Genomic DNA, 11,214 nt, shown 5'->3' with positions numbered 1-11,214 from the left:
TCATTTCGTCTTCAGAGATGATTTTTGGCCGACTTGTCCAGGTAAGTAAATAATTATTATGATCTAAAATATGAATAAATATCGCTAAAAATTAAATTGAAAATGAGTAGAGAAAAGAAGAAAAGAAAATGAAGGAAAATACCTAATTATGACATCATATAATGTCATTTAAATTTCCTCCACCAATCACAATTTATTAAACACATAAAAAGAGATAAAAGAGACCAAAACTTGACAAAAGCAATCTGCTCCTTTCTTCCTCAACCAGCCGCACCACCATGGAAGAGTTCTTCTTCCATTTTTCAAGCTTCCATGCTTGAATTCTCACCCTTTCTCGCCCTAAAAGCCCAAACCACCTTCACTAAAAATTACACCCACACCAAGGAGAAGTGTTTGGCTACCAAGAAATTTGAAGAAAGTGAAAAAAATTCTAAAGTTTCAACAAGCCAAGAGAGTGGTTAAAAGGTTAGTGCACTAACTATACCCTTTTTCTTTCCTAAGCATGAAAAGCATGCTTGATTAAGTTTAAATGGCACGAGAAGAAAAGAAAACTTGGAATATGTTGATGTTTCAATTAGTGGCAGTGTAGGAAGTAAACGAATTTGATGGTTTTGATGATTTTGTTTTAGTTAGTGAAGTTGATTAATAAAGTTTAAGGCATTAGAAATCAAATTACATGGATTTATGATTGAGATTGAAATTATAAGTTAGGGTTTTGACCTAACTTAGTTTTTGTATTATTGCTTGGAATTTGATGATGTTGAGATGATTTAATGACCATTAGAAGTGCCAAATATATTAAATGAAGTTTGTGGAGTTGGGAGAATTAAACTTGGGAGTGTTGATTCTTATGCAGGAAATTCAGACCTTTGAGTCCAATGTATTGTTTGAGCTATAACTAGAGTTGTGTTGCTCCAGTTGGTGTGAGGCCAATTGGAGATGAAACCTGTAACACCCTCCCAGTAGCAACTCTGTACATTCTACTGTTCTGGTGACCAGTGTCGATCCGGACAGCTAGAACGTCTGGAAAAATATTTAAACTAAAGTGAGGAACTACAATTAACTCAAATATTAATAAGAAAAATTTAGGAAAAATTTTAGAAATAAAATACAACCAAGTTAAATGAGTCGGTGCCCTAGCGATGGGTGACCTAGTGAGAAGTTGCGGTTCTCGCAACTAGGAGCCCTAGACCCGGGGGAAAAATTATAAAATAATTTAATTTTTGGCCGACTTGTCCAGTTAAGTAAATAATTATTATGACATAAAATATGAATAAATATTACTAAAAATTGAATTGAAAATGAGTAGAAAAGAAAAGAAAAAAAATGAATTAAATGGGAATTTATGACATCACATGATGTCATTAGTGTGCCTTCACCCAATTACATGATGACACATGGCATAAACTAACTTAAAAGAGGTCAAATGGGCTGGAAAATGAAGAAAATTAGACTTTTCTTTCTTTCTTCTTCCTCTTGCAGTGAACCATTCCACCATAACCACCATTAACAAACTTCTAAACCTCCATTTCCCTAGCTTTCTTCCATCAAAAGCCCTAGTTGTCTTCACAAAAAATTCACTCCACACCTTGAGGAAGCTTTGGGCAGCAAAATTTTGAAGAAAAATTAAAGTTTTGGTTGGCATGGATTTGAGCTAAAAGAGGTTAGTGACCTAAACCTTGAATTTCACTTTAATTTCATTTTTAAGAACTATAAATATGTGTAAATGACAAAGAAATTTGATGAAACACCATTGATATGCTAACCCTAAATTTTGGCAGCCATGGTTAGGGTAATATGGTGATGATTTTTGGGGAGTTAACATGCTAGTATGGCTGCCCTTAATGTATATCTTATAAGTGAATTGAAAAATGCAATGATAATGCATGGTTTTGAAATGTTAAGTTAGGGTTTGGGTTGAAGAATGAGACTTTGATCTTGTGATGATGGGAGTAGGTTTTAATGGTCAATTAGTGACCATTTGGTTTGGTTTGAATAAAAAATGAAGTGATTTGGGTTGTGGGATTTGAGGTTGGAGTGGCTGCCTTGTGTGACCTGCAGGTGTGGATGTGAGTCCAGCCTGTTTGGACAGCCATAACTTGAATTGTAGAGGTTCATTTGGTATTTGGCCAATTGTACATGAAACTAGACACAAAATGGCACAACTTTGGTGAAGAAATCATGCCCATAAGACCAAACTAAGTGGACCAAAACCTTGCTCCAATCCCGGTGACCTGCAATCTGCCTGGGCAAAATGACCAAATGAACAGTGTTTGGTCATTTGGCCATAACTCAATGTAGAAAGGTCCAATTGACCTGAAATTTTACCAGCCACAAGGTGACATACACACCAACAACTTTCATGAAGAAACCTAACCCAAATTATGACCATAACATAGTCAAATTGCCAACCAAACTTGAGTTACCAAATCTGGCAGAAATAGATTTGCCCAGAATTTTGGAATCTGTCCAATCCGGACAGTTATGGTTTTTAGGCATAACTTGAGCTACAAAACTCCAAATATAGTGATTCAAAAAACGAAATTTAATTAAACAAAATAAGGAACAAGTTTCATGTTTATCATTTTTCCAAATTCCCACTGCAACAGTAACTAATGGAACAATAAACCCAAAGCTTGAATAGTAATCATAAAAATTCAATTTCAAAGAATTACATAAATGAAAGTGTTAAATGCCCTAGTAGGCCTAACGTGATTGGTTTGGATAGGTTGGCATGCTAATAGGGTTCTGTTAGCAGTACTTCATATGGCTTCATGCCATTCTGTATTTCATGGCTTCCCATGCCATTCTGTGACATAATAGCCTTTGGCTATGATATTGAGTTGTTATACTCAGGTTTAATCCCTGATAATTATCACAGCTTATTAGCTGTTCTGTTGCACACTGGGAGACACAATGTGACTGATGGTGTAATGGTCCGAGGTACTTAGTACCCAGTACCAGTTTACCCGTTTATCCAGTCCAGTCAACTAGTATAGGTTACTCGGGCAGTATTAATAAATCTTACCAAACTTCAATTGAATAATATTACAATAAACATTTGAGACTTTGTTCACCCAAAAATGTAAATATACATTTTGTACACATGTTTTTATTTTATTTTATTTTATTTTATATTGTCACCACTAAGCAGAATTGCTTAGCGCGTTGCTTTTGCCACGCGCAGGTACTGGAGACATAGCTGGGGAGTCTAGCAGGCCTCATACAGGGTGAGCCTTCATATCTGCACTCAGAGTTCAGAGTCACCTCACATTGCAGTGCATTTGGTAGGAAATTAGGCCACTTTTGATATTTTGATATTTTGTATTTTGTTACCTTCTGTAATATATGTTATAAATTCATGTAATCAAGCTTTTGATGTATGTATTTATGAAATATGTTCAGTAATAAATTGAGCATTTTTCATTGAGTTGACTATGTTTTGAATTGAATTGAATTTTGAGATACTGAAGTGAATTGAGAAATTGTTGAGTATATATTGGAGGTTGATTGAGAATAATATGATGATATTATTGGGAGTGTTTTTAACAGGTTCAGAAGAACTGTTTTTCCAATTTATAGCCGGCACTCTACCAGATTTTCTATAAAATTTGCGAAAAAATTTAGTTTTATCAGAAATTATAAATAAATGAATTAAAAGGGATTAATTGAAATTGAAACATGAATTGGTGTTCCGACACACTGAGTGGCATAACTTGCTCGGCTAAACTGTAGACGGGTAAGGGGTGTCACATCGGTTTAGGCGTTTCTTGGTCTAGATAGAGTACATACCATTGCATTGTATTTGTAAGTGTTGAGGTGACACTGATATAGATTTTTTTGTTTTCATATTTTGAATAAGTTATGGATCCTGCTTCGCAAAGAGCAGTTGATGAAGAGGTGGAGAGTCATGCTCCACCAAGGGCTGAGTCTGGGGGCAGGAGAGAATCTGCTCCACCAGCAGCTGAGGCACCTGCCGAACCTCAGTTTGTGCTATTTCAGCAAATGAATGAATTCTACCGGCAAATGATGGGGGCAATTCCACCACCACAACCACAGCCACAACCTCCACTAGCACCACAAAAGTCCCATTTGGAGAAATTGCGAAAACATGGGGCTGTAGACTTCTTTGGAAAGAGGGAGGATGATCCCATGGCTGCAGAAAATTGGTTGGACAGAACCATCAGAGTATTGAAACGGCTAAACTGCACCCCCGAGCAGAACCTGGTGGGTGTTGTGTCCCTACTTCAGGATGATGCATATCAGTGGTGGGACACAGTAACCAGTGAGGTGCAACCTGAACGGATCACCTGGGAATTCTTCCTCACAGAGTTCAGGAAGAAATATATTAGTAAAGTGTATTTAGAAGAGCGAAGATTGTATTCATGACTTATCCAGAAAGATTGTATTCATGTTTGTTCCCAAGTTATTTATATGAGATATAAATAAGATGGAATGGTGAGTCTCATGCCATATAACAAACATGATAGGCACTTATAAATGATAAGTAGGTCAACTAGTGACACTTATGACAAGCACATAGAGTTTACTCTTGTCAATGTTTTGTCATAAATCATATCAAGGCATATAATCTTTAGACCCGAGATAGCACGATTATCTTGTATATAGGTAGTTTGAGTTTGATACTGCTTTCATACTTGTACTATGTATGGGTATATGGGCATGTGTTGGCTCCTGCTAGTTATATATGGAGGTAGGTGTTGATCAAGATGGAATCTGTTCCTCTAAGTAAATATAGTTAAAATCCTATGTTCATTTAATTGTTCTTGATGTTTCAAGTTCTGGCCAGACAGATAGATTTATTCGTAAAAGAGTTTCGATGAGAAAAATCTTTTAATCAAGAACTGGAATTAAAAGAGAACATAATATTCATAGCAAATGGAGTTTGACATAAACCATGACTCCAGCTTGAGTTGGGATTTTGTAACAGAGAGATTCTAGTGCATGGTAACATATGATTATAGGTTCATTTAAGGTAAACCTTACTACTAATTGGGTGGCCATGGCATGCTATGCTAGGTGTTAACCATGGTCTATGAGGTTCATAAAATGATTTAGAGAAATCATTTATGGTAAGAAAGAGTTCTGATGATATTAAGAGTTGATATCATGTCTCATTGCCAATTAGTGATGAGCCTAGTAAGTCACACACATACACAAGTTATCACCTATTTAAATATGATTTAATTAATTAATTAAAGAGTTTAATTGATTAATTAAATAGATTTGGTTTTCAATTAAATTGCAAAGTCCCTAGCATGACTTGAAACCAAATCTAGATTATTGGATGTGTAGTATAAATTAAATTTATATTTTAGAGTGTTTAAATATGAATTTAATTGATGAGAAATTAATTAATAGAGATTAATTAATTAATTTATATTTGATATAAATTAATTAGAAGAAGAAAATAATTATTTTGGGTTAAGAACTCAAAATTAAGACACAGGGGCATTTTGGTCATTTCACAGTGTGACACGTGGCACCATGAGATGGTGACACATGGCATAACACATAAGCTTGCCAAATATTTTTTAATCATGTAAGATGATTAAAATCAAGATTAAATATAGGTTTGACACTTGGCACAATGTGATTGGGTCACTTAAACCTAGAGCTAATCAAAAGGTGACATGTGGCTAGGGTTTAATGTGTTAACCTAGCTATTTAAGTGTGGTTATGAAAAGAAAACATAACCAGCAGCCTCTCCTCTCAATTGTCACGCCACTTTGAGCCTCTCCAGCTATTTCTCTTCATCTCTCATCAATTCAAAGAGATTAGCCATCAATCTCTTGAATTAAGAACACTAGAAATTGTTTCTAGTGTCCTGTTTACATCTTTAATCTCTTAAAAGGCAGAACTTGAATTTCTAATTAATAGAAAAGGCTTTAGAAGCTGTTCAAGGGCTGCCATAGGTGTTCTTGGTGTGGACAAGCTAGAGGGACAACATCTGGTGTCCTGAAGACGAATCTCAATGGCGCACACGCTGCGAGACATCAAGAGGTTAGTGTAATCGTTCTTGATTTAATCTAGGGTTCTAAAATTAATCTGATTAATTTTAAAATCTTAAATGGCAAATACAGATCCAAAAACATATTAAAAGAGTTTTAATATGTTGTTTATCATTGAAATCAAATAGATAAAAATAAATCTTGGATGGTGCATGTGACCCTAGGTGAAAATTTTTGAATTCAATGGTATAATCTTGTGTTTTTCACGCTTCCGTTCCTACACAAAGTCCCTAGCATGACTTGAAACCAAATCTAGATTATTGGATGTGTAGTATAAATTAAATTTATATTTATAGTATTTAAATATGAATTTAATTAATGAGAAATTAATTATTAGAGATTAATTAATTAATTTATATTTGATATAAATTAATTAGAAGAAGAAAAATAATTATTTTGGATTAAGAACTCAAAATTAAGACACAGGGGCATTTTGGTCATTTCACAGTGTGACACGTGGCAACATGAGATGGTGACACATGGGATTACACATAAGCTTGCCAAATGTTTTTTAATCATGTAAGATGATTAAAATCAAGATTAAATATAGGTTTGACAATTGGCACAATGTGATTGGGTCATTTAAACCTAGAGCTAATCAAAGGGTGACATGTGGCAAGGGTTTAATGTGTTAACCTCGCTATTTAAGTGTGGTTATGAAAAGAATTAAGAACCAGCAGCCACTCCTCTCCTTTGTCACGCCACTTTGAGGCTTTTTATCTATTATTCTTCATCTCTCATCAATTCAAAGATATTAGCCATCAATCTCTTGAATTAAGAACACTAGAAATTATTTCTAGTGTCCTGTTTACATCTCTAATCTCTTAAAAGGTAGTACTTGAATTTCTAATTAATAGAAAAGGCTTTAGAAGCTGTTCAAGGGCTGCCATAGGTGTTCTCGGTGTGGACAAGCTAGAGGGGCAACATTTGGTGTCCTGAAGACGAATCTCAAAGGCGCAGACACGCTGCAGTGCATCAAGAGGTTAGTGTAATCGTTCTTGATTTAATCTAGGGTTCTAAAGTTAATCTGATTAATTTTAAAATCTTAAATGGCAAATACAGATCCAAAAACATATTAAAAGAGTTTTAATATGTTGTTTATCATTGAAATCAAATAGATAAAAATAAATATTGCATGATGCATGTGACCCTAGGTGAAAATTTTTGAATTCAATGGTATAAACTTGTGTTTTTCACGCTTCCGTTCCTTCAATATCTTACTCAGCTATACTGTAGACAGGTAAGGGATGTCACATGGTGGCTCGAAATTGAATCTCTTAGAAAGTCCATAATCATACCGTATTGTTTATTTATCCATGTATGTATGAGATATGTATGAATGTATGTAAATATGTGATATATGTATACCAACTAGATAATGTGCAAAGTGAGACCATAATAGTAATTAAGCCGACCACAAAATCTTCCAAACAAATGATTAAGTTGGTAATGGTATAATTATGGTAATTATATCATGGCTCTCCATTGAGGCAATTACTTTAAGGAATTTTAAACACTTGCATTATTAGCTATGAAAGACAAATGATGCATTTGTTTAAGAGACTTTCTTAAGAGTAATTGTTTAGCATGAGATATTGTAGGCATGTAAATGCTTGATGGCCAATAATGAATGTGCCTGAGGTCATTGAAGTAATTTACATGCTTGCTGGCTCAATGGAATCATCTTAACTAATGCAAGATAAACCAATAATGGATGTGCCTGAGGTTTTGAGCATTAGGGGCCAAATAAATGATTGAGCCTCACATGAGATGTGATGGGCAAAGAGTTGCTCACTTATAGTTTATTATGATTCTAATAATGGAAGTGCCTGAGGATGATCAATAAGACTATAAGAATTCAATCACCCACTAGAAATTCATCCAACTAGGATTTTTGTTTCCTACTATGGAAGTGTAGGATTTGCAAAGTTAATCGGAGGACCAATTTGATTAAAAGACCATAATCATTTTGGTTAATAACTTGATACATATACTAATTAATCTTGTCATTTCTGTAGTTTATATTCTGATAATAATGAGCACACAACAACCATCACCATCTAATATCCTTGCAGGCATACTTGATCATAATAGGTTGATAGGACCTAATCTTTCTGATTGGCTCAGACTTGCCTTGAATTTAGAGCATATTGGATATGTTTTAGATTTAAAAATTCCTGGTCCCTTACCTCCAGGGGCCACTCCAGAGGAATTAGAGACATTGGACAAGTGAAAGGAGCATGCTATGAGAGCCAGATGTTATATGCTTGCTTTTATGACTAATGAGTTACAGAAGCAACTGAAAACATGCAAAGTGCAAATGAGATCCTTCTTCACCTGCAAGAGTTGTATGGTGAACATAGTAGAAATGCTAAGTATGAGATATCTAGACAACTATTTCGAATGAGGATGTTAGAGGGATAGAATGTATGTAACACCCCTCACTCAACTACAGTATAACTGAGCAAGGCGTGCTATATTCAGTGCCGGAGCACCCTATCTTATCTTACTTTATTCCTTTCATAATTTGATCTCATTATATTTTAATATTAATTATTTTTCGACGGAGAAACCAGCGGAGTTTCCCCTATTTTATTACCAGTTGACGTATTTTACTATTTACCTGTTTGAAAATTTCAATAATATTTTACAAATAAAATCTCATCAATTATTTTCATAACCATCTCATTCATATATCTCAATTTCATATTCATTTCCATGCATTATCTATATATTTCAAATCTGTCTTCGAATCCATACAATCTCATTCATGCTCAAATCACATAAGTAAAATTTTCAAATTTCTTTAATTTACATAATTTCATAATTTACATGATATATAAATTAATTACATATGAAAAAGCTAATTTATTAAATTACATTACATTTCTATTAATTACCTGCTCATAATCTACATTATAATACAATATCTAGCATTTTATACTAAATACAAAATATGATCTATGTGGGCCCTATCTACATGCATTACTGAGGAGGTGACAACCTTGAATACTTGAGCACTTCGCAGATCCGACTCCAAAATCTTAGTCAAAGTACCTGCGCGAGGAAACAAATCCATCGTGCTAAGCATTGCTGCTTAGTGGTGCAATATTAGAACAAGAAAATAAAATATACAAATAAAGAAAGAACGAAGCATAATTTGAATATTTAAGAATCAATTTAATTTAATACAATGTGTCTAATATTAATTATCTTTTGTTCTCATTTGTTTCGCTTTGAAAGCGTTTAATTCGGAAATTCACAGGGATAATGTACAACATACATAATTAATAAAAATACTCAGTTTATATTTATATGGCAATAGAATGTACATTTAAAATATTTAGTTAAGTTATACATATTTTTGCAACTCTTTTATCATTTTACTTAACAATTTTTATGTGGTTTGGATCATTTCATAATTGTAACTAATTCTTTTGAAGTCTTATTAACTCATTTATTTGATTTCTAATATTTTTAATTACTAATAGTCTTAATTTATTTTAATAAATTACACTGCCCAAGTAACCTACGACACGCTGACTAAACTGGATAACGGGTCGTTGGCTCTGGACACTGCGGTGTCTCGGGCGTCATACCATTGACGCAGAACGTCAACCACGTATGCAGTCAGTATGGCTAAAAAGCCATGATATCACATAACCGGGCATAAAAGCCATGAATACGGGCATAAGAGCCATGAATACGGGCATAGAGCTATGAATATAGGCATAAAGCCTTTTGCTGTACTGCTAAAACAATACCCTATTGGCATGCCAAACTATCCAATCTGACACACATGTCTAGGCAATACAAGGGCACATAATATCATTAAATATTAATATATTGTGTTTTATGAGTTTATTATTTCATGATAAATTTCAATTATAATTCATACATTCATTTGATCATTTATATGATCACAATTCACATCAATTATCCTTTTATATCATTGTGCTCAAAATACTTCTCCTCTCTACAATAATGAGAACTAATGTCTCATTCATACATTAATATGGTTCATTTATTCATTCATTATGTTATTCATATTGATCACAATTCTAAACAATGGTTCACATGTTCCATTGTATTCAAAACATTTTTCCTTTCTCATTTATACATTCAAGAATCTACTTATGTAATTACAAATTTTATATTTCAAGTTGAGTTACTAATATTTTATGAATTCCATTTGTGATGGGCATATAAGCCCTAACTATCTATTCACATCAATTAGGTGACTTATTTTTCATGTTTCAAGTAATCCATGAATATTTCATGGATTTCAAATTTATAGCCTTAATTTCTTTTTAACAAATTTGACTAGGATGCATAGTCCACATTTTTCATACAATTCTAAGCAATTAAGCTTAGAATTGGTTCTAGGTCTTCATCTTAATTTACTAATCATTTTGATTACTATTCACCTTACTAGTCAACCCAAAATGTTGACCTTTTTATACTTAATGGATATATTAATTCTAATTACACTAAGATCCCACATTTTTAGTTTTACATTTGCTAGTATTAATTGCCAATTGCAATTTAAAGTCCCCTAAATGCATTTCTAATTTCAAATTTTGAATTTTCAAGTTTTGGTGTCACTATTCACCTTATTGGTCAACAAAAATGTTGACTTTTGGATAGAAAATAGGTACATTGGTTTTAACACACCCAACATACCACATTTTGCATTGAAAACTTGTTGGCATTAAGCATTAATACCATTTCTAAACTTAAACCAAGGGAAGCAGAATTTTCAGTTTTTGAAGCCTAATTTTACTGTTCCATTAAGCACTGTTGCTGTGGGAATTTGAGGAATTGGTAAACATAAAAGTTGTTCCTTATTTTGTCTAGTTGAATTTCGTTTTTTGAATCACTCCATTTGGAGTTTTGTATCTCCAGATATGGTCCAAAAACCACAGCTGGCCGGATTGGAAAAACTGCAGAATTACCAAATCTACAGTACCATGAACAGTGACCGTGACTGCCATTTGGGTTAGGTTCTGGTCATACTTTGGGGTAGGTTTCTTCATGAAAGTTGTTTATCTATGTCTTATCTTGTTGCTGTAAAAATTTCAGGTCAATTGACCATATCTATAGTGAGTTATGGCCAAATGAACAGTTACTGTTCATTTGGTCATTTCTGCAGCGCCACAGGTGGTATCCGGATTGGGGCCAA

The sequence above is a fragment of the Hevea brasiliensis genome, chromosome 8 (assembly GCF_030052815.1).
Source record: "Hevea brasiliensis isolate MT/VB/25A 57/8 chromosome 8, ASM3005281v1, whole genome shotgun sequence".
Classification (NCBI taxonomy): domain Eukaryota; kingdom Viridiplantae; phylum Streptophyta; class Magnoliopsida; order Malpighiales; family Euphorbiaceae; genus Hevea; species Hevea brasiliensis.
This window is presented reverse-complemented; position numbering follows the sequence as displayed.